This window comes from Armigeres subalbatus, chromosome 2 (genome assembly GCF_024139115.2).
Source record: "Armigeres subalbatus isolate Guangzhou_Male chromosome 2, GZ_Asu_2, whole genome shotgun sequence".
NCBI classification, from domain to species: domain Eukaryota; kingdom Metazoa; phylum Arthropoda; class Insecta; order Diptera; family Culicidae; genus Armigeres; species Armigeres subalbatus.
This window is the reverse complement of record NC_085140.1, coordinates 281,884,327-281,908,661: the sequence shown is the minus strand read 5'-3', so window position 1 is coordinate 281,908,661 and position 24,335 is coordinate 281,884,327.

The following is a 24,335-nucleotide window of genomic DNA, read 5'->3' as shown; positions in this document are numbered from 1 at the left end:
AACATAATCCGCCGCGATCGGGCAAATCGATATGGAGGGTGCTTTTAGGGATCAAAAACAGCACTCCTTCTATAGAGTCGATCTTGCGCCGATGTCTGGCACCGAAGCTGTCGCATGTCAGGTGACTATTCGAGGAAAAGACCTCAGTATCGCCTCGATATATCTTCCTCCAAACACCGCGATATCTCGAAGAGATCTCTCGCACATCTGCTCGGTTATGCCCGAGCCACGGTTGCTCCTGGGAGATTTTAACTCCCACGGAAAAGGCTGGGGGGAACTGTACGACGACAACCGTTCATCAATGATATACGACCTCTGCGACGACTTCAATATGTCAATATTTTTAGAAGTTACACGAGTGGCTCCTCCAGCAAGAGATAGCCGTCTAGATCTTTCCATTTGTTCGAGCTCATTATCGTTGGACTGTACTTGGAAGGTGGTCCAAGATCCCCATGGTAGTGATCATTTGCCGATCGAAGTTTCGATTTCCAATGGACATAAGCAATCTGCTTCCATCGATCTTTCATATGACCTCACGAAGCACATCGATTGGGGCAAATATGCGGACGCCATCAGCGATGGCATACAGTCGATAGAAGCACTTCCCCGCGGGAAGAGTACAAGTTTCTATCGCAGTTGATTCTTGAAAGCGCTCTTCAGGCACAACGTCGGCCGGTGCCAGGAGCTTCGGTTCGTAGGAAACCCTACAGTCCGTGGTGGGACATCGAGTGTACGCAACTTTATCGCGAGAAATCCGCCGCGTTCAAAGAATTTCGGAAACACGGGGCGATCGTTCTTCACAAACGATACACCACGCTCGAAATCCAGTTCAAGAAACTGGTCAAAGTGAAGAAGCGCGGATATTGGCGCACTTTTGTTGAAGGTTTATCGCGCGAGACTTCAATGAAAACTCTGTGGACCGTCGGGAGAAGAATGCGCAACGCGTCGTCCGTAAACGAAGATCGTGAAAGCTCGTCGCGGTGGATACTTGACTTCGCAAAGAAAGTTTGTCCGGATTCGGTACCGGTGAGGCAAGAGCTACGTGATGCTTTTGCAGACAGGGATGATATGGATCGTCCCTTTCGATGATTGAATTCTCACTTGCTCTCCTTTCATGTAACAATTCCGCTCCAGGGATGGATAGAATCAGGTTCAATTTGCTCAAAAACCTCCCAGACGTCGCGAAGAGGCGCTTATTGAACTTGTTCAATCAGTTACTGGAGTGCAACATTGTTCCGGATGATTGGAGGGAAGTGAGGGTGATAGCCATCCAGAAGCCCGGAAAACCCGCGTCGGATTGTAACTCGTATCGCCCCATCGCGATGCTGTCATGTCTTCGGAAGCTGTTGGAGAAGATGATTCTCTTCCGGCTAGACAAATGGGTTGAATCGAATAGTTTGTTGTCAGATACACAATTTGGTTTCCGCATGGTCTTGCGTTGCTTTCCTCAGAAATTCAGCTTACTTTCGCTAAAAAAGAGCTAATGGGCTCAGTGTTTTTGTATATTAAGGAGGCTTTTGATTGGCATCGATGTCTTATCTGACAAAATACACAGGTGTGGACTTTCATCAATTTTGAAAAACTATTTGTACAATTTGTTGTCAGAGAAGCGTATGATTTTTCTCATGGTGACTCGGCAACTTCACGAATTAGCTACATGGGTCTCCCCAGGGCTCATGTTTGAGCCCCTTCTTTACAATTTTTACGTCAGAGACATTGATGAATGTCTCATGCCAAATTGCTCGTTGAGACAGCTTGCAGATGATTGTGTTGTATCCGTTTCGGGGCCAACATCGGTTGATCTGCAAGGACCGTTGCAAGATACTCTGGACAATTTGTCCACTTGGGCTACGAAGCTGTATCGGTATCGAGTTCTCGCCGAAGAAAACGGAGATGGTTGTCTTTTCAAAAAAACATACGCCGGCAAAGTTCCCGCTCCAACTGATGGGTAAGACAATCACTCATAGCATATCTTCTAAATATCTCGGGGTCTGGTTCGACTCGAAATGTACCTTCGGGAAGCACATTGTGTATCTGACACAAAAATGCCAGAAACGGATCAACTTCATGCGATCAATAACCGGAACATGGTGGGGAGCGCATCCCGAAGATCTTATGACGTTGTATAGAACAACCATTTTGTCGGTCCTCGAATACGGTAGTTTCTGCTTCCAGTCCGCGGCTAAAACACACATGCTGAAGCTTCAAAGGATTCAGTACCGCTGTCTCCGTATCGCGTTAGGATGTATGAATTCGACACATACAATGAGCTTGGAAGTACTTGCGGGAGTACTGCCACTAACAGATCGTTTCGCGGAATTATCGCTCCGGTTCCTCATCCGCTGTGAGGTTCTCAATCCATTGGTCATTGATAACTTCGAGAAGCTGCTCGAACAAAACCCTCAATCTCGATTCATGAGTATTTACCACTGGTACATAACGCTGGATGTAAGCCCTTCTTCGGTAGATACCAATCGTGCTAACTTCTTAGACTCTTACAGTTCCTCTGTTACTTTTGATCTGTCCATGAAGCAGGAGGTTCATGGAATACCAGAATTTCTGTGTGCGGAGGTCATACCTCCATTATTTGCAAGCAAATACGGGCACGCCAGTGAGGAGAGAAGTTTTTTACAGACGGGTCAAAAATGGATGACTCCACTGGTTTCGGTGTTTTCAACGTTTTTCATAGCGCCTACTTTAAGCTCAAAGAGCCTTGTTCCGTGTATACTGCTGAGCTAGCAGCTATACACTATTCACTCGAGCAAATCGCATCCCTACCTCCTGACCACTTTTTCATCTTCACCGACAGTCTAAGTTCCTTGGAGGCGGTTCGGTCAATGAAACCGGTTAAGCACTCAGCGTATCTTCTGAATGGGATACGGAAAGCTTTGAGTGCCTTATCACAACGGTCTTACACAATCACCATGGCTTGGGTCCCTTCTCATTGCTCGATCCCGGGAAATGAGAAAGCGGACTCTTTGGCTAAGGTGGGCGCTATGGAAGGTGATATTTACGATCGGAAAATCACCTTCGATGAATTTTTCACATTAGTTCGTCAGGAAACCTTGAACAGCTGGCAACAGAAATGGACAAATGGGGAGTTGGGTAGATGGCTGTATTCAATTCGCCCGCAGGTGTCGAAGCGTCCATGGTTAAAAAAATTGAATATGGCACGAGACTTCATTCGAACCATGTGTCCAATCACTACACTTCAAATGCACATCTTTTCAGAGTGGGGCTCTCGGAAGGAAATCTCTTTTTTTGCGGCGAGGATTATCAGGACATCGCTCATTTCGTGTGGGCGTACGAGGAGCATCGTGGCCCCAGCTCTGCGCTAACTAAACATCTCCGAGTCCGAGGAAAACTACCGAAGCCTATTAGGGAAGTGTTAGTAGGCCTTGATCTCGTGTACATATCCCTGGTTCACAATTTTTTTTAAAGTTGATGATGTAAGACTGTAAACATTGTCTGCCCATTCCCTTGTCTGTCGTACCATATATCGAATGTCTTCCTCTTGTTGTACATTTCCATGTCTGTCGTTAATCCCTTCCGTATGTCTTCCTCTCGTCGTTGTCTCCCCAAAAAGTTTGTTTGTCCCGTTACAGATGTAAAAATGCGAGGAATGTTAACTTTGTGAACATCAGCATAGTAATTACTTAAGCACCCTAAAATCCTTTCCTTTCCTACTGTATTATTGTATTCCCTAACCTCGACTAAACCGCGAGTCTTTCGGTTCCCCAAAACTAACACTATGTATAAGAATCAAGAAATGTATTGTTAAACTTGATTTTGGCTCCGTAACGCTTCACGGCAAATGAGCCTTCCAAATAAACGAAAGATAAAAAAAAAAAAAGAGGCGCGATGTATGCTTATAGATATCCAATCATTGAAAAAGCGTCGTGAGTTTGCCACGATCTCGTTTGTTAATGATATTTTTTCGCATCGCATTGACTGCACTGAACTATTATCATGTTTAAATTTTTACGCTCCTACTCGGCAATTGAGAAGTCAAAACTTGTTTGCCACCTGTCATCATCGAACAAATTATGCAAAATTTAGTCCAATGAATCAAATGATGTCTGTTTACAATCAGTATTGTGAAGCAATTGATTTAGCCATGCCTCGTATGAGCCTAAGAAAATATTTTAGGAACATTAGTTACAATAGAACATAGTTATAAGTTTTTAATGTAGTCTACATTATGTTTGAGGAAATAAATAAAAATTTAGTGATCGGCCCTCCATCTTCGATTAGAATTTTTTTAATATTGTTATTTTGAGTTTTAAAATATAATATATGACGGCTTTAAGGAGGCGCTAGTGTGTTTGATAACCTAACTACTATGTACACTAATATTTACAATAGAAATTTGATAACCCAGATTGGAACTAGCGTCCTAATTGGAGCCTGATCCAAAACTTTTCTTTACACCAGGCCATCATGCCATACATTGTCAAATGCCTTCTCGGCATCGAGTAAGGCCATGGCGGATGTTTTTGAGACAAACTTGTTCCGTCTGAGGACGTTGGTAACTCGAGTCAGTTGGTGCACAGTTGACCGGCCGCGTCGGAAACCAAACTGTTCCTCGAGCAAGATGTTGAGATTTTCGGCAGACTCAAGTAACCGGTGATGAATAGCTTTTTCGAATAGCTTGGATAATCCTGAGAGAAGGCTGATGGGACCAACAAATTTTGGGGGGAGGAAGGATCCTTCCCAGGCTTGCGGATGTGGATGACTTTCGGTGATTCCAGGACGATGGGAAGTAGCTGAGCCGGAGACACTGATTAAAGATCAGCGAGAGGTGGTCAAAGTACGGAGCACTCATGTGTTTGAGTTCAAGATTCAGGATGTTGTCGAAACCTGGGGCCTTCATGTTTTTCGATGATTTGATATAGACCGTCAATTCGCCAGCTGAGATCTCCAACTCTTCCGGGAAATCGTTGTGGATGTTGTTTGGATGTTTTTAGCATGCTCGTTGACGACTGCTTTGTGTGGACTGACGATGTTCTGCCCAAGATTGTGTGAGCTGACGAAGTGACGGCCTATTTCAGCGACCTTCTCAACAGGAGTTATCAAGCGATCTATAGAGCCATTATTGTCTAGTGGGATCAAAGGTGGAATGGGCCGAGGCTTGGATTATAGTATTTTAGTCATTTTCCAGAACGGCTTAGTATAATCTTGGAGAGTGTGGATTTTATTCGAGAAAACGTTATTTTTGAGGTCCACCATTCTGGATGGATAATTTTTGTGATTTAATTGCAGCGTGCCTTAAGCTCAGGCAGTCGCTGAAACTGCCTGCGAGTAACATTCCACAATCGAAACAAATCTTTGGTGAGTGTAACGATGTTCAGGGAGTTGCTTACCAGCCGAGCCGACGGTACATGTTGCTCTCGGGACGAGATCATCTCATCGATGGCGCACAGCTGGCGGTCGATACTTTCCGGCGTATCCGGACGCACCTCGTAATAGATGGTGTTGTCGACGCACTGCTGGAACCGTTGCCAGTTCACACGATGATAGTTATTTCTGGAGAGTTGGTGTCGGTTGATCGTAGAGCCGATTTCGGTCACCACCTGGGCCCTGTAGCATAATCAGACTAATAATATTAGCTACAAGTTACAAGTTACAAGTCAACAAATTACAAGTACTTGTAATTTGCGTCGCATAATAATGCTTTGCCAACTAATAATATTAGTACTTGTAATATTAGTAAGGTTGAAATTACAAGTCCGTCACGTTCATTTACCTGTCAAAATTCATCCGATAGTTCACTGTCAATGCGGAGGTAAACGGTTTGTTTACGTTTGTTTGCAAATTTGCAGATAGAATATATATTTTGACTGCGATAGGTATGCACGGAACACTCTCTGTAAAGTTATTGATTCCGCGGTTTAAGTCGGCTTCGTGGTATTGGCATTTTTAACCAAGCCAATGTAATGCACACTGGAGTCGTTTTTATGTGGCCTTTGGGATTGACTTAAGGTGGTTATACAACAAAGCCACAAATCGGCCATCTTGGAAACCACTTGTTTTTTCTAGTGATTTTCAAGAACACAAATTGAGAGAACCACAACGCCCATGGGGATGAAACATTCGTAGATCGTTTCCTTACTCATGCTAAACAATCGACTTTAATTTCAGCATTGTACGACAATTATTACGCTAGATTTGAATATTTGATAATAGGAGTAGAAACTCGTGTGGTGAATTTAAAATTCACCACATGGCTTGATTGTATAATCACCTTAAGTTTTAATTAAGGCGATTTGTAAGGCACGCGAACGTATGCTCCATGACAAATCGAATCCCGCTAGACTTGTTTGTTGTTGGGTTTTGAAGAGGGTTTAATTTACGTGTATTGTGAGACTTGTGCGGGTTTAGGTTTTGCTTCTAATTTGATTATGAAATTTGGACGATTTCTTTTTTAGTTCAAAATACTGATGAAAATATCGTAATAAATTCTACTTAGAATTTAGGTAGTTTTTCCGTTTTCTTTTCTTTACCATGATTGTTGTCAAACATAAAGCAATATGCATGATCTTAAGCGAGATTGTTTAGTATAATAATACTACAATAATACAATAATACAAACTTCAGTAAATTAATATATTCTAAATTTTGAGATGGATAAAGTCAACTTTGGGTAAAACTATTTTTTTTTTTTATTGTCTTTATTAATGAGGTTTTCGACCCTTGACCGGTTCACCTCAAAAGGGTAAACTAAATTCAGCTTTGGTTAATATGTTTTAGGGCCGATTTCTTCACCTCCGCTTAGGCCTTAAACCAGGTTTAAACGTATGGGTAAGCACCGCTTAAGAGTTAAGCGAAGGTGAAGAAATTGGCCCTTAAGTGGATTAAGTTAAACTACTAAGTGTTACGAAACTCATTTCACTCAAAATAGTACGGATTTGCGCTAAACAACCCACTTTTGAGTAGTTTTGGGTTTCTGTGTACTGTATAATTTAATGATCTTTAGCGCTCCTCCATTTGAATACTTGATGTCAGCACTTGAAGTACTTCTACTATATTTAAAGTCATTTGAAAATTTTCATAATTCTCAGTGTTATATCGGAACGAGAAATTTATTCTTAATGCACAGTATTTCATTATATGGTAATTTGAAGCAACTAGAATAATAGTTTTTGCTCTGTTTAGTCGTTAAAACAATTAAACGATGCATAATTGCTTTGCACAGCTAAAATAATAAAATAAAAGCTACTTGTAAATTAAATTACAGCACCATTCATACTTGTAAAAGAAACTACAAGCCAACACTAATAATTTCTACTTGTATTTTCTTTATGCAACAGTTACTTGTAAATTCCACTAATATTATTAGTGCGGTTTACTTGTAATATTAGTCTTGTAAATTCATACTTGTAGATTCATTATGCAACAGGAAAATACAAGTTACAAGCTACTCTACTAATATTATTAGTAAAGTTTCGATTATGCTACAGGCCCCTGATAGTGATCGGAGCTCAGTTCCTGATAGACGACCGGCTGCGATATTTGGTTGTCCATGTTCGTGATGAACAGATCGAGCGTCGAATGTACCCCGGATCTGCTCAAACGGGTAGGTGAGTCCGGATTCAGGATGGTGTAATGGCCTTCTTCTAGATCGCTACTCCAGATCATGCCATTCTGATTGCTCCTTGAGTTTCCCCAGGCTTGATGTCTTGTATTCAGATCGCCGGCGATGATGTACTGCCCTTGGCGCCGCGTTAGTTTGACGATGTCTCTGCGGAGGGCGGCCGATGTCCCATCGATATACTTGGCTTGTGTTGGACAGTATGCCACGATGAGGGTGATGACGCCGATGGAAGTAGTAACTTCTACCCCAACTTGAGCTGGAGACTTGGTAGTAGACCACAATTGATGTTGCTTCTCAGTGCGATGGCCACACCTCCTCCCCTGGAGTTTGATCGACATGCATGACCGGCATGCATGTGCGAAAAAACCAGGGTCCGATATGTTGGTTGTGTTTTCCAAGTATATATGCAGTTTAGCCTACCGAAGAAAGGCAAAAGTAGAGCAATTGGTTTGATTCAACGACAACAGACGGGCAACGAATAAAGGACAACGATTGGGCTTCTGGCTCGTGGGCTGCAGAAGATCGGCGTGAGTGTGGCAACAATCCAGGAAATACGGTGGCTCAGAACTGGAGAACGTGAATTCCGGGCGGTGGATTCCATAGCGTTCAACTACCACATCTACTATAGCGGCGATGACAGAGCAGAACGTGGAGTTAGCTTCATGGTGATCGGAAAACATATGAAGCGTGTTATCCGGGGAAGCCGATAAGCGACCGCATTTGCGTGTTGAGAATGAAAGGCAAGTGCTTAAACCAGTGTTGTAAAATGTCATTTACATTCGTTTGCATATTTTTCCCAGAACTTTTTCAGGAGTTAGCTATCAGCTCCTGAGGTATGGCGAACTTATAGCGCTTAAATGTGCCTACAACTTTGTCTAACAAGACATTGCTGTAAATATGTAATCTGAGGCGTGGGAGGCAAAATGTCATTCAAATGACATTATGTCAAATGACACGTGACATTTTGAAGAGTTTTGACTTTCCAGCCTCAGATGTTATATTTAGAGTAATGTACCCTTGGACAAAAATATAGCCCTACTCAAGCGTTATGAGTACATCTAAAATTATTAAGTAAATTTGGCTTCTGAAGAAAGTTATGATCAAATTAGTCAAATGACATGCAGATGACATTTTACAAGCCTGGCTTAAACTATAACCTGATCAGCATCTATGCCCCAACGAACGTTAAGCCTGATGACGTGAAGGATGAGTTCTATGAGAGCCTTGATAAGGCCTACGAAGAGTGCCCAACACACGATGTAAAGATTGACATCGGGGATGCAAATGCCCAGATTGGAAGAAAAAATTTCTTGTGGCTCGTCATTGGTACGGAATGCCTTGTTGGTCTGCGACTTGTGACCTTTGCTGCTGCTAGAGGGATGGCAATCAGCAGTACCTACAAAACACCTGACAACATCCGAGTGGAGACACCTGCTCAAAAATAGACCATGTGCTGATCGACGAACGACATTTCTCGGATGTTATATATGTAAGGTCCTTCAGAGGCCCAAACATTGATTCGGCTCCAACTTGTAGTTGCAAAAATTCGAGCGCGACGTTCCAGCGTCACCAATTCACGAAACAACTAAACGATGCGTTTCAATATCCAACGCTTGTCAGTAGAAGGAGTTGCTGACCAGTACTACCAGAAGCTGGACGAGCGAATAGGCGATGCCACCGGATAACCTTAGACGGATTGAAGCAGGGTGATGCACTTTCGAATTTATTGTACAACATTGCACTCGAGGGCGCTATTGGGACATCTGGCGTGCAGGTGAACGGTACTCTCATCACGCGGTCGCATATGCTCCTGTGCTTTGCGGACGACATCGACCTCATTGGAATCGATCGCAGAGCAGTAGTGGAGGCTTTGTTCCCACCGAAGAGGGAGACGGCGAGGATAGGCTTAACCATTAACTCTATGAAGACAAAGTACATGGTGGCTGGTAGAGATAGAGGAAGACCTAGTGGTGTTGGTGCTGAGGTAGTGCTTAATGGGGATGGGTTTAAAGTTGTTGAAGAATTTTTTTTACCTGGGAACGCTTGTGACATGTGACAATGACGTTTCCCGTGAAGTGAAAAGACGTATTGCTGCTGCGAAAAGGGCCTTCTACGGATTACGTAACCAGATAAGGTCCCGTTACAAGCAGACGGAAACGAAATTTGCTCTATATAAAACTCCGATTCTACCAGTGGCCCTTTATGGACATGAAGCATGGACGTCAAAAGAAGCGGACTGGAGAGCTTTCGGAGTTGTCGAGCGAAAGATCTCCGTACAATACGCAGACGCATGAATCATGAGCTGTATCAAGTACTAGTCGACCCGGCAGACGTTGTCCTGCATAGTAGGCGAAAATGCGCGTTGTGATCTGCCATGCGAAATTTCCATACAAATTTAATTTCAGTTTTTTTACGATTTACTCATATTTACTCGTGATTTCTAAAAAGAAATATCATATAAACCCGCCAAAAACTATAACGGACGTTTCTGCTGAAGAAATAAAGATGATCCATCCAGCCGTTTTCGAGTTATGCGGATACGAGCACAGACCATTTCATTTTATTATAGGTATAGAAGACTAGTCAACCCGGCAGACGTTGTTCTGCATAGTAGGCGAAAATGCGCGTTATGAACTGCCAATGCAAAATGTCCATACGATTCTTAATTTTAGTTTTTCACAATTTACTCAACTTTATTCGTGATTTTCGCATAAGGAAATACCATATAAACCCGTCGGAAATGACAACGATCATATTTGCTGAAGGAATGAAGAAAATCTATCCAGCCGTTTTCGAGTTATGCGGATACGAACACAGACCATTTCATTTTTATTATATAGAAGATACAAGCAAGGGAATATTGTGAATCGGATAAAATACGGCAAACTTCAGTTGGCTGGTCACTTAGTGTGAATGTCGGAAGGAAGAATAGTGAAAACAATATTCATGGCAACAATAAGAAAGGCTAGGAACACGCTGGCTGCACGTGGTGGAATCGGAGGGGATGGAGTGGATGGCTGCACGTGGTGGAATCGGAGGGGACCCTAAACGTTCGGGGAAATTGGAGGAGCATCGCCCAAGACCGACGATTATGGAGCTCTATAATATGTCAGGCATAGGTGTATGGGCGCTGTAGCCAACCAGGTGTCCAGGTAGGTATTATAATAGCCCCCCGGTTAGGGTGGCTCAAAAACACTTTTTCCAATTTTTTGATGGGCCGCACTCTTATTCGGTTCTATTTGATGCCCTGATGTTCTGGACAAAATTTCAGCCAAATCGGTCAACGTTTGGGCGGTGCTAAACTCGTTGGAAGTTTATATGAAAAAATGTATGCAGAAACATCCAAAAACAGTGATTTGCAGTTGGACGGCACCATTTACGATCAAGAACCATAATACTCCATCAGTTCTTGTAGAATTAAAAACAGAATGTTATGCTGAAAACCGCGAGAAGATTAGAGTTTATTAGGCAAAGATATTAGCATTTTACTGGAGTGTTGTATGGGTGAATTTATTTCTTTTCAAAGGTAAAAGAAACGAAATTTGCTCAAACCCCACTTCAGAGAAATGCTAATAACTTAGCCGGGCAAACTCTAATCTTCTCGCGGTTTTCTGCATAACATTTTGTATTAAATTCTTCAAGATTTGAATGAGTATCATAGTTCTGCATCGTAAGGTGCCGTCCAACTGCAATTCAATGTTTTTGGATGTTTCTGCATACATTTTTTCATATAAACTTCTAACGAGTTTAGCACCGTCCAAACGTTGACCGATTTGGCTGAAATTTTGGTCAGAGCATCAGGGCATCACATAAACCGAAATAGAGGGCGGCCCATCAAAAAAATTGAGAAAAGTTCTTTTCATACTAATTTGAGCCACCCTACCCCCGGTAGTATATGGTCTTCAGATAGCCTTGTCAGCAAATGCGTAGGATTGCCAGTCCGGAGATGGCGAGTACGATTCTCGGTCCAGTCTAGAACGGTTTTGGGTGGGAAACATTCTCGACTCCTCTGGGCATAGTGTATCCGTTGTACTTGCAACACAAGATATACATACTCATTAGACCTCTTCATGTTTTCAAAAAGTATCAAAAATTCAATCGGTCAGCCCAGCATCACAATTCTTATGATAAAATAAGTCTCCTGTCAAATTTTCAGCTTCGGATAAAATTTCGAGGTGGCTCAAGTCGATTTAGTGTCTTTGGGCTATTTTCAATTTTGGAAAAAATCTAACAAGAGATAAAAACGTCGAAAACTATCGCAACAACCTCTATACGGAAGCTTTTGGTGTGCTCTACAAGTCTTGTGAACATTGCGATTCGTTCCGTTCACGTTTTGTCCATGTTAAAGTGATTTTCAAGCTTTTAAGTGCATAAAAATACTGTCCCCCCAAAAGTCGTTGTTCTACAAAATCCTTGAGTTTATGACAAATAATTGTTAATTTATTTTATTATTATTCCTCTTTTTTCCCAAGAAATTTGAGTAATTTAATTGCCAATGTGCGACTTGCCGTTAAATTGTTAAAAATCAGAAGCTGAACATTTGTAATAAATTTGCACGTTAGGATTTCTTCAAGCAAGTTGTTCAAACAAAGAAGCTTCGATTTCACATGGGCAATTATATTACTATTACTATTATATTATAATTTCCAGGGAAAAAGATGAACTATAATATAATAAATTATCAATCATTTGTCATAAACTCAAGAGTTTTGTAGAGCAACGACTTTCGGGGAAATAGGATTTTATGCACTTAAAAGCTTAAAAATCACTTTAACATGGACAAAACGTGAACGGAACGAATCGCAATGTTCACAAGACTTGTAGAGCACACCAAAAGCTTCCGTATAGAGGTTGTTGCGATAGTTTTCGACGTTTATATCTCCTGTAAGATTTTTTTCCAAAATTGAAAATAGCCCAAAAACACTAAATCGACTTGAGCCACCTCGAAATTTTATCCGAATTAGCTGAAAATTTGACAGGAGACTTATTTTAGCATAAGAATTGTGATTCTTAGCTGACCGGTAGAATTTTTGATACTTTTCGAAAACATGAAGAGGTCTACTACTCATGCAATGGCGGGCATAGAAAAGCTTTCAATTTTTTAGCTGAGGAAATGCTAAGAGAAGCAGGCCAAGTAGGAATGTAGAGCTATAGAAGAAGAAAGAAACATAATCCGGATAGTTAGGAAGTTTTTCGTTTAGTGGCTTATGTGTCCGGCACTGGCGTATCTCCCACTATAATGTAGCTAGTCTTGTGCATTTTGTGCAATCTTCATAATTGTTGAGCACCTTTTTCCATAGAACATAATGGACATTTTTGTTTTTATAAGTTAGCTTTATGGTATTTAAAATTTGAATTATTGTCACAGTTTCCGCTTATTCCTTAAGTTCATTGCTAACCAAGGTTGAATTACACTCATTTATAATCAATAATCTGAGATTTAACAACCGAACTCTAGATCATGCAATGCTTCGAACTGCTGAAATAGGGATTCTGTTTCGGCTTCGATTCGTAGATCTGACATCAACCCTGAACCTACCGTCCCAACCACCCGTCACCCGCTGTGATTGGGAAGGACAACATCCACGCAGCGCAGCATCAATAACGCACCAATTCGCCTGGAGTGAGGGTGTTGATGTTGCACGATCCTTCCTCTCTAGCCTGAAGCCGGGGAGGTGTGTAGCTGAACCCCGAAAAAAGGTACCTCTACGACTAAACTGCGAGCGTCACCATGTCTGCTTGGAAGCGACCCACGATCGAGGCAGACAGGGAGGGAGCAAGAACTATAAATTTTCGGGAAAATATGCCAACAAGAGGTGCCCAACCAAAAGAGGCAATAAGGAGAAGCAGAAATCGCTGACCATCTGCCTAGTCATTAGGCTTCCTCCTGGGAGCGCTTGCGTGTGTGAGGTAAAATATGTTGAGGGTGGAATGCGAGGAGGGTCCGAAGGTTTCGTTTTCTTTTCGCTCTCTCCCTCTTGCGCGCTCAGCATGAGTTATGGTCATGTTCTTCCTAGGAGGCTTCGTCCGATCGGATCGTTGGCGCAAATCGGACAGTTCATAATTTTAATTGTTAATTCAATCAGGTCGTGTGGATTCCCCTACTGCTGCCGTATCCGTAGTTCTAACCAAAGGTGATTAGCATAAAACTCACACTATTCAGCTTTAAACAGCCACTTATGCCAACATTATTTAAATTTGTTTATTTATGTTTATTATATGTTTATTTACACATAAATTTAATTTTATTTTTCACACCTTACATCATGCCCAGAGCCCATTGAGCTGAGCGTCGAGTGCGGGCTGGGAAACGGCAGCTCACCAAATCGATCGATGGTGGTCGGAAGAGATGCCAATCATAACTCTTTCACTGTTCTAGATTTTAAGATTGTTCAGTAATTGTCTAATTGGGACTTCCTGTAATTTCATATTTAAACTAACATGGCTAACAGATTATTGTTTTTAATCTGTGATCGTCGACGTGATAGCGAAATTAGTGTAATGAGAATTTACATATGTCGGGTTTCCCTTTCCTGTCCCACGCTTTGACTTTGTAATTAGAACAATGATCTATTAGACAAACTTAAATATACGATCTTTTAAGATTGCTTTCACCTGGTCGATGCTCCCTGCGAATCTCTTTTTCTTGTAACTATTTAATCACTATCCAGAGCTCATATCTCATCTCAGTGCTATAATAGCCTAGCTTTTATAATATTCGTTGCTTTGTCATGGAATAGTTATTACTCAAGCAAAAAACGGTAAAACAAATTATTCGAAATTGTAAAAAAATGGCAACCCTGCTCGGTCGGTCAGTTTTGGCCCCGTTCATAACCACTAACGGAAGCGATTTTACCTACTTCTCAAGTACCCGAAGCGTTCCGGCAAGAAACAGAAGATCAGCATCGGCAGCTCCACCCGGGAGCAGCAATAAGTGCGAGCCGAGATATTCATCGAGATGATTGCTGATTACTTATGCTGTTTCTGCTTCTGGAATGGGAAATGAATGGTTGATTTTTCACATGATGCAGCAGAATGATCAATATTTATTCCGGTTGATTGTTTGCCCGGCGGTGTGGGGGAACGAACGTTACCGGTTGGTCACCACCACCGCACCGCCGACACGAACTCTGGCTGCCTGTAAGTAAATGAGCCCCGGACAGTCAATGGGCGGGTATGACGCTTTTGGAACCCCCGATGTACGTGTGGGGTCCATGGCAATCTTTCTCGTCATGGAAAGCTATTCAATGGAAGAATGGAAGGTGTTAGCTACTTAGCTAAATCAATATTTTCTTGGCTATTGTGAATGTTATAATTTAAATTGGAACAACAAGCTAGAAGTTATCATAACAATCAAAGTGAAACTTTACATATATGAATGGTGGCAGGTTCACACGCTTCAATCGTGGATTGATTTGATTTATGGAAGTGATTTCTATTAATTTAAATCGGATCATATTATCATAGCCAGAGTCTTCATTCATGTAGGGAAACACAAAACTAATTCGATAGTGTCAAATGAGTGGTAATCATATTTGTTAATCACTCCAATTTTTTTTTTTGAGGATCATCTGCCCATGGTGTTGGAAAACTTTTTCAGGTCTGGAAGAAAGACGTAATTTCATTTTCAACAAAACCGAGATTTTGGAGAGGATCGAAAACAGGAGAATAGACTGATAGCAGAGAGCTTCCACGCCAAGCTAATTGGTGACGACAGAGCCATCAACATGCAGCGTGAATGAGGTGGTTTTTTTTTTTTTTTTTTTCTTTATTTGAGTGATTTTTAAGTAAAGTACAAAGTTCATCACTCATGAGGTGGTATTGATTCTGCATACAATGACATGGTGAGCAAAATACGATCACTCAGAAGGCATACAATACAACATGACGAACGTCACGCAGAGTATCGAGTGGGATGCAGAAATTAGTAGGGGGGCGTTTAGTTTAAAAAACCACACTGGTGGTAAGCCCCCATAACGCTGCTGAGTAGATACCTTTGCGTGGTGTGTTATAGTATAAGATTGAAATCAAGGATCAAACCCACCCTGATTTCTGATAGTTCGCTGTTCGGCCACATTGAGAGGTGACGTGAAGTCTCTCCACGAACAGCCTAGATAGCCGTGTGGTGTCGGCAGCTGGTTATCTGGCTAAGAATAATATTACGGATTGCCTATTCCAGTGGTGAAAGTCCACCATACAGGTGGCCCCTAATTCTCGGTGTGTTGCGGTTTTATGCTAACCGTGCCTACGAATGAATGGTTAGGGGAGGTCTAATAAGAACATAACTGCAAACGGAGCCTGTGAAGCACTAGGGCCCCCTGCACAGTATTTAGCCCTCGCTACGCTAACCAGAGCTATGGCGTAGTTGACTTTTTGCTTCTCCGAGATAATCGGCTATTCTTATTCAATCTCAACTAGAGGTTGAATATGGGTGGAGTTATGAATGTGTTTTACTTAGTTTTTCAACAAATTGTCACCTATATGGATTCGCATTATGCATTTTTCGCAATGTATTCTGTGTTTGTAACCTATATGGATTCGCATATGCCACAGTGTACTATGTGTTTTGTCTTTGACGTTTGTCTTCGGCTACTCTTGTTCAATCTCAACTTTAGGGGTAATAAGGATGGGGTTATGAATATGTTTTACTTAGTTTTTCAACAAATTGTCACCTATATGGATTCGCATTATGCGTTTTGCACAGTGTACTCTGTGTCTCGTCTTTGACGTTTTGGCCTCGGCTACTCTTGTTCAATCTCAACGTGAGGTTAAATAAGAGTGGGGTTATGAATATGTGTTTTACTTGATTTTTCAAACAAATTGTCACCAATATGGATTCGCATTATGCGGTTTTCACAATGTACTCTGTGTTTGTCACCTATATGGATTCGCATTCTGCGTTTTGCCTTTCTCGTAAACTAAGTATACGTAAAGGCTATATGTATGATCGCTCCAAAAACAAACTTTTTATAGAAGACCCGGAGACCCATAGTGTCATATACCGATCGACTCAGTTCGAATTGAGCTGATGTCTGTGTGTGTGTCTGTGCGCACCCACGTACCAAAATGTAGCAAAAGAGTCACTCATTGTTCAGGCACTTATCTTTAACCAATTTGCTCTCAACAAGTTGTATTCGACGCAGAATCCTGACCCATTGTTTCCTATTGAAAATTGATCAGATTGAACTATGGGATCGGAAGTTATGGCCAAAATACAAATTTTACGTTGAAATCGCGTAAAAAAATCCACTTATTTTCAGGCATTTATCTTCAACTGATTTGCTCACAACAAGCTGCATTCGACGCATTTTTTTTTCCATTGTGTCCTATTGAAAATTGGCGCTAATAAGCCAATAAGATATACCTTAAGATGAGCGAGAAAGGCATCATCACCGCTAGGTGGCTTAATCTGGTTTTTACAGTGTACGCTGACGTTCGGATTCGGCTACTCTTGTTCAATCTCAACGTGAGGTTAAATGTGGGTTCGGTTATGCATATGTTTTTACTTAGTTCTTCAACAAATTGTCACCTATATGGATTCGCATTATGCGTTTTTCACAGTGCACTCTGTGTTTCGTCTTTGACGTTCGTCCGTTGTTTACATTCGCTCCGCGATCAGTTTTTAATCATTTTTTTCGGCAAAAATAGCAGTTTATATTAAGTTTTCGGTTCAACCAAGTGACTGATTTCAAAAAGTGATGTTTAATTTGCATTCTATCATTTCGGGCTGCTCATGTGCGGTGAAGTGAGTAAAAACTTAATTTTTTCAATGCCCTTTGAGAAGAAGTGAAGTGCAATGATAAACCCACCAGATCGCGAACGGCTATTAAATTGGCACGGAACTGCTGATTTATGATAGAATTAGAGCTGAAATACATGGGACTCTTTGGAGAAACATGGTCATTATCACGGGAAGAGAATAAATATGCTGTGAACTGGTAAGTAATTTGAATATTAACTTTTGTTCGATGCTGTTCGATGCATTCGAATGTTGGTGAGAGAAGAGTCCGGGAGGTGTGGGGTTCACTCGTGGAAGGTCCGATGCCATATTGACTGCCATCGTGGTACTCCTCCCTATGTCCCTAAAGAAAGTCCACCAATTACATAACGTAAAATTTGACCATAAGTCATATATCTCGCAACCCCTTCCAGCTAAGCGTTGCGTAATTTATCGATGTTTTTTTATTAAATGAAATTATCATTAAGATGAAATTGTGTTTTCGGACACAGCACGGACATTAGCTGAGATTCATTTCATCGCAAAAGATATTGAAGGAAAAGAAATGAACACATTTATTCGTCAGATTTGTTTTTTTTTGTATGATTTACTTAATCACGTTTCTTTGCATAGTTCCATTTCAATTGTCGTCGTTCCAATTCAGATGTCGTCATCCTTTTGGATTCGCCAGGAGGTGTTCGCCGCTGCAGCATCCAGCAGTAGTTCGCTAGCATGGCTGGGCACCATTTTCCGCTATTATTCTTGTCTGTTTTCAAGATTTCTTGGTGAAATTTGGCCGAAAGTCATTTGGCTAAAAGGGTCGTTTGGCCGGAAGGATCGTTTGGCCGAAAGGGTAATTTGGCTGAAAGGGTCGTTTGGCCGAAAGGGTAATTAGGCCGAAAGGGTCATTTGGCCGAAAGGGTCATTTGGCCGAAAGGGTCGTTTGGCCGAAAGGGTCATTTGGCCGAAAGGGTCATTTGGCCGAAAGGGTCGTTTGACCGAAATGGTCATTTGGCCGAATAGGACATTTGGCCGAATAAGACATTTGGCCAAATAGGTCATTTGAAAAGTGAGAAATTAGGAGTAAGAAGAGAAACGTCTCAATTGCAATTCTTCATTTCTCACTTCCTACTGTAAAAAAAAGGAGCGCGAAGTAAGTAGTATCAGGTATCAGAACGTCGGCTCAGGAGGCACGTTCCCCTCAATTTGGGAGATTTGTGCCATCGCCTTCACTGGCCTTTCTCATCATTTACCTGGCGGAAAAGGAAGTGAAAAGGGGAGAGGAAGAGGAAGTGAAGTTGGAAAAGGGAATGGAACCATTTATAGGAAAGCCAATTATGTAGACTCACACGCATTCAGCTAGGGACTAAAGAGAGGTGTCACAACAGAGGACGTAACAATGGACGAACGTCAAAGACGAAACACAGAGTGCACTATGAAAAACGCATAATGCGAATCCATATAGGTGACAATCACAAAGTACATTGTAAAAATCGCATAATGCGAATCAATATAGGTAACATACACAAAGTACATTGTAAAAAAAAACGCATAATGCAAATCTATATAGGTGACAATTTGTTGAAAACTAAGTAAAACACATATTCATAACCCCACTCTTATTTAACCTCACGTTGAGATTGAACAAGAGTAACCGAAGCAGAACGTCAATGACGAGACACAGAGTACACTGTGAAAAACGCATAATGCGAATCCATATAGGTAACATACACAAAGCACATTGTGAAAAACGCATAATGCGAATCCATATAGGTGACAATTTGTTGAAAACTAAGTAAAATACATATTCATAACCCCACTCTTATGTAACCTCTCGTTGAGATTGAACAAGAGTAGCCGAGGCCGAACGTCAAGGACGAGACACAGAGTACACTGTGAAAAACGCATAATGCGAATCCATAAAGGTAACATACACAAAGTACATTGTAAAAAAAAATGCATAATGCGAATCCATATAGGTGACAATTTGTTGAAAAAAAAAACATTTTCATAACCCCACCCTTATTCAACCTCAAGTTGAGATTAAACAAGAGTAGCTGAAGCCAAACATCAAAGACGAAACACAGATTACTCTTTGAAAAACGCATAATACAAATCCATATAGGTGACAAACATAAAGTACATTGTAAAAAAAAACGCGTAATGCGAATCCATATAGGTGAAAATTTGTTGAAAAACTAAGTAAAAAACATATTCATAATCCCACCCTCATTCAACCTCAAGTTGAGATTAAACAAGAGTACCCAAGCAGCACAAGGCAAACCAAAGTCGTTGCAGTAACTTTATTGCGACTGAATCTGGTCACATGGGAGTCGCAGTGGCTTATGTGGAACATGTGTGCCGCTAGGGTAGCTGAAGCCGAACGTCAAAGACGAAACACAGAGTACACTGTGAAAAGGGCATAATGCGAATCCATATAGGTGACAAACATAAAGTACATTGTAAAAAAAAAATGCAAAATGCGAATCCATATAGGTGGAAGTTTGTTGAAAAACTAAGTAAAACACATATTCATAACCCCACAATCACGATGAGATTGAACAAGAGTAGCCAAAGCCGAACGTCAAAGACGAGACACAGAGTACACTGTGAAAAACGCATAATGCGAATCCATATAGGTGACAATTTGTTGAAAACTAAGTAAAACACATATTCATAACCCCACTCTTATTTAACCTCACGTTGAGATTGAACAAGAGTAGCCGAAGCCAAACGTCAAGGACGAGACACAAAGTACACTGTGAAAAACGCATAATGCGAATCCATATAGGTAACATACACAAAGTACATTGTAAAAAACGCATAATGCGAATCCATATAGGTGACAATTTGTTGAAAACTAATTAAAACACATATTCATAACCCTACTCTTATTTAACCTCACGATGAGGTTGAATAAGAGTAGCCGATTATCTCGGAGAAGTAAAAGTCAACTACGCCATAGCTCCGGTTAGCGCAGCGAGGGCTAAAATACTGTGAAGGGGGCCCTGGTGCTTCACAGGCTCCGTTTGCGGTTAGGTTCTTATTAGACCCCCCTAACCATTCATTCGTAGGCACGGTAAGCATAAAGCCGCATCACACCGAAAATTAGGGGTCACCTGTATGGTGGACTTTTACCACTGGAACAGGCAATCCGTAATGTTATTCTTAGCCAGATAACCAGCTGCCGACACCACACGGCTATCTAGGCTGTTCGTGGAGAGAAGTTGACATTGGCTTTACGTCAACTCTCAATGTGGCCGAACAGCCGAACTCTTCATTTCTCACTTCCTACTGTAAAAAAAAGGAGCGCGAAGTAAGTAGTAAGACGTCTTACCACTCACTTCCCGTTACTAACTTTTTACAGCGAGAAGTGATAAATAAGGAATGACAATTGATACGTCTCTTTTCTCACTCCTAATTTCTCACGTCTCATTGTAAAAAGTGAGTAGTGCGAAGTGAGTAGTGAGTCGTCTCACTACTCATTTCGCGCTTCTCACTTTTTACAGTGAGAAAAGGAAAATTAAGAGTGAGAAGTGAGACGTCTCTCTTCTCATTCCTTATTTCTCACTTTTCAAATGACCTATTCGGCCAAATGTCCTATTCGGCGAAATGACCCTTTCGGCCAAATGTCCCTGTCGGCCAAAATACCCTTTTGGCCTAATGACCTTTTAAGCCTAATGAACCTTTCGGCTAATTGACCCTTTTGGCCTAATGACTTTCGGCCAGATGGGTTTCGGCCAAACGACTCTTCCCCGAAAAAAATCTATTTAGTACATATAAAATGGGTGAAGGGAGTAAAACACTGTTGCCTAATGTAATGTCATTGCAAATTCATGCTTAATAGACAATAATATACAACACAAAATTTCGAATTTTTGCGGTTTTCTACTTTCATTAAATTTGTATTAGAAATAATGATAATCTGAAGAGGCACATGGGAATGAATGAAATATTTTTTTTTTTTTTAACTATCATTTATTTGGAAGGCTCATTTGCCGTTAAGCGTTACGGAGCCGAAATCATGTTTTAGAGTACAGTTTTTCATGATTCTTATACAATAATGTTAGTTTTGGGGAACCGAAAGACTCGCGGTTTGGTCGAGGTTAGGGAATATAATTATACAATAGGAAAGGAAGGGAATTCAGGGTGCTTAATTAATTACAATGCTGATGTTTACACAGTTGAAATCCTTGGCAATGTTTCAAATCTGTAACGAGACAAACTTTTTTTTGGGAGACAACGATGAGAGGAAGACATACGGGAGGGATTAACGACAGATATTGAGATGTACAACAAGAGGAAGACATTCTTAAGGAAATACGACAGCAAAGGGATGGATGGACGACGATTATAATCTAACATCAGCAACTTTCAAAAATTGGTGGACAAGGGACATGTATTCGAGATCAAGACCCGCCAACACTTCCCTAATAGGCTTTGGTTGCTTTCCTCGGACCCGAAGATGTTCAGTTAGCGCGGATCTGGGGCCACGATGCTCCTCGCACGCCCACACGACATGGTCAATATCCTGATAATCTGCGCCGCAAACACAGAGATTGCATTCTGAGAGCCCCACTCGAAAGAGATGTGCATTTAAAGAGTAGTGATTGGACATTAGACGGCACATGGTTCGAATGAAGTCTCGTCCCAATTTCAATTTTTTGAACCATAGCCGCTTCGGTATCTGTCGGCGAATTGAATACAGCAATCTATCCATCTTCCCATTTGTCCATGTTTATTGCCAGCTGATCAAGTTTCCTGGCGAACTAATGAGAAAGAATCATCGAATGCATATCGTAAATATAACCTTCCATAGTGCCAACCTTAGCCAAAGAGTCCGCTTTCTCATTTCCCGGGATCGAGCAATGAGAAGGGACCCAAGCCATGGTGATTGTGTAAGACCGTTGTGATAAAGCACTCAAAGCTTTCCGTATCCCATTCATGAGATACGCTGAGTGCTTAACCGCTTTCACTGACCGAACAGCCTCCAAGGAACTTAGACTGTCGGTGAAGATGAAAAAGTGGTCAGGAGGTAGGGATGCGATTTGCTCGAGTGAATAGTGTATAGCTGCTAGCTCAGCAGTATACACGGAGCTAGGCTCTTTGAGCTTAAAGTAGGCGCTATGAAAAACGTTAAAAACACCTAAACCAGTGGAGTCATCCATTTGGATCCGTCTGTGAAAAACTCTTCTCCTCGCTGGCGTGCCCGTATTTGCTTGCAAGTAATGGATGGCACGAAGGAAGTCTGGTATTCCATGAACCTCCTGTTTCATGGACAGATCAAAAATTACAGAGGAACTGAAGGAGTCTAAGAAGTTAGCACGATTGGTATCTACCGAAGAAGGGCTTACCTCCAGCGTTATGTACCAGTGGTAAATACTCATGAAACGAGAATGAGGGTTTTGTTCGAGCAGCTTCTCGAAGTTGTCAATGACCAATGAAATATTTCTAAGGCTTGTTCGCGACAAAATCTGGACACATAATTTTAAGAATAAAAATAAACTGCTGTTGGTTTATTTCGATACGTTTTTCACTTCAAATGGCTTCATTCCTTATCGATGCTTCGATGTATGCACGAAACTTGCTGATATTTGAATTTTCTAAGAAATAATACGTGCTGAAAGATCTGGCATCCTCAATAGAATTTGTTTCGAGCTCGTATCCTTCTGGTGGCTTTTTGTTCCACTCTCTGGCGTTTTAGATATTGTCAAACAAGCATCGACAAATTTTAAAACGCTTTGAGCAGTGTTCACATGAAAACAAAATGTTTTAGTCAGTTTATGGATCGAGAGATCCGAATTTCAATTGCGACTGTACACAATTTTTTCCGAACCTGCAATTCCTTCGACGCCATTATTCACTACGTACTTGTGCCACTCATAAGAAATATATTTTCAGAAAGTACAGACGTAGATTCATCAATCTACGAAATATATCACTCGTTGATGAGCTATTTCAAAAGTTATACGTGTTTAAAGGTGTCCAGATTTTGTCGCGTACAAGCCTTAGTATGTATAATAATGAATCGTAAACGAGTCATCTGGTGTAAAAAACGTGAATCACGTTACACAAATCGTCATGAAACCTCGTGACGTAAATTATGGATGTTCTTCAAGGAATCAACATAAAAGTTCAGCATAACAGCGAAGCTTGGCCCAACGCACGTTCGCACCAATTAAGATGAACGATGGTGGAATAATTTCCATCTTCTCCGGTTGCGCCGAGAGGCCTCTAGAGATCGCCTAATAGACTACACGAGTACTTGGATTTCATTGGAGAGATCGCAACGAATTTCGGTAGCCAAGTATCGGGCACTTGAAAGCATACCACTTATACTGTTGCTTTGGGCAGAACTCTCAACAGTAGCAACAGCAAACACGGCATCATTCACAACATTCATGCACTATGCAAAGGGCCCACTCTGGCAGCCAACCCACTTGAATGCCTTCTCCAGCCGCAGTCCGTCACTCACTCACTCACCCATTCTGGTTAGGAATTTCCTCTCCCATCCATTCAACACCCGTCGACGAGGACGCAAATGATGCTCGGATTTTAATTCTCAAATGGATTCCTAATTACATCGTGCACACCCACTCGTGTCAGCATCGCCGTAGTCCATATTTGTGCAAATGGAACACTTTTCGGAATTTCCCCGTCCTGTCTGCAAGGCCCAGGACGATCGCCTCATCATCGTCTTCTTCTGGCTGCATACAAGAACGCAAGGAAAGGGAAAGTCCCCTTCTGGTCGCTCTCGGAGCAACTGATGGCAAACTTTGCCTTTGCCTTGTTGTTACGGCTCATTGAGCGTAATAAAAATCAGAAATCAATTAATTACCAACTGGAAGTTGATTAAATAAAGATAATTGCAGTCGGAACCGGTTGGTTTGCCAAAAGTTGTAGTTCAAAGTTCTTTCCCATCATCGCCGCTTTGCTGCATGTTTTGTGGCGCTTGAAGGTAATAAACTCAAGGCTAAGGGAGCGTGAAAAAGGCTGTCATGCTACATGTCCTGCCATGAGTAC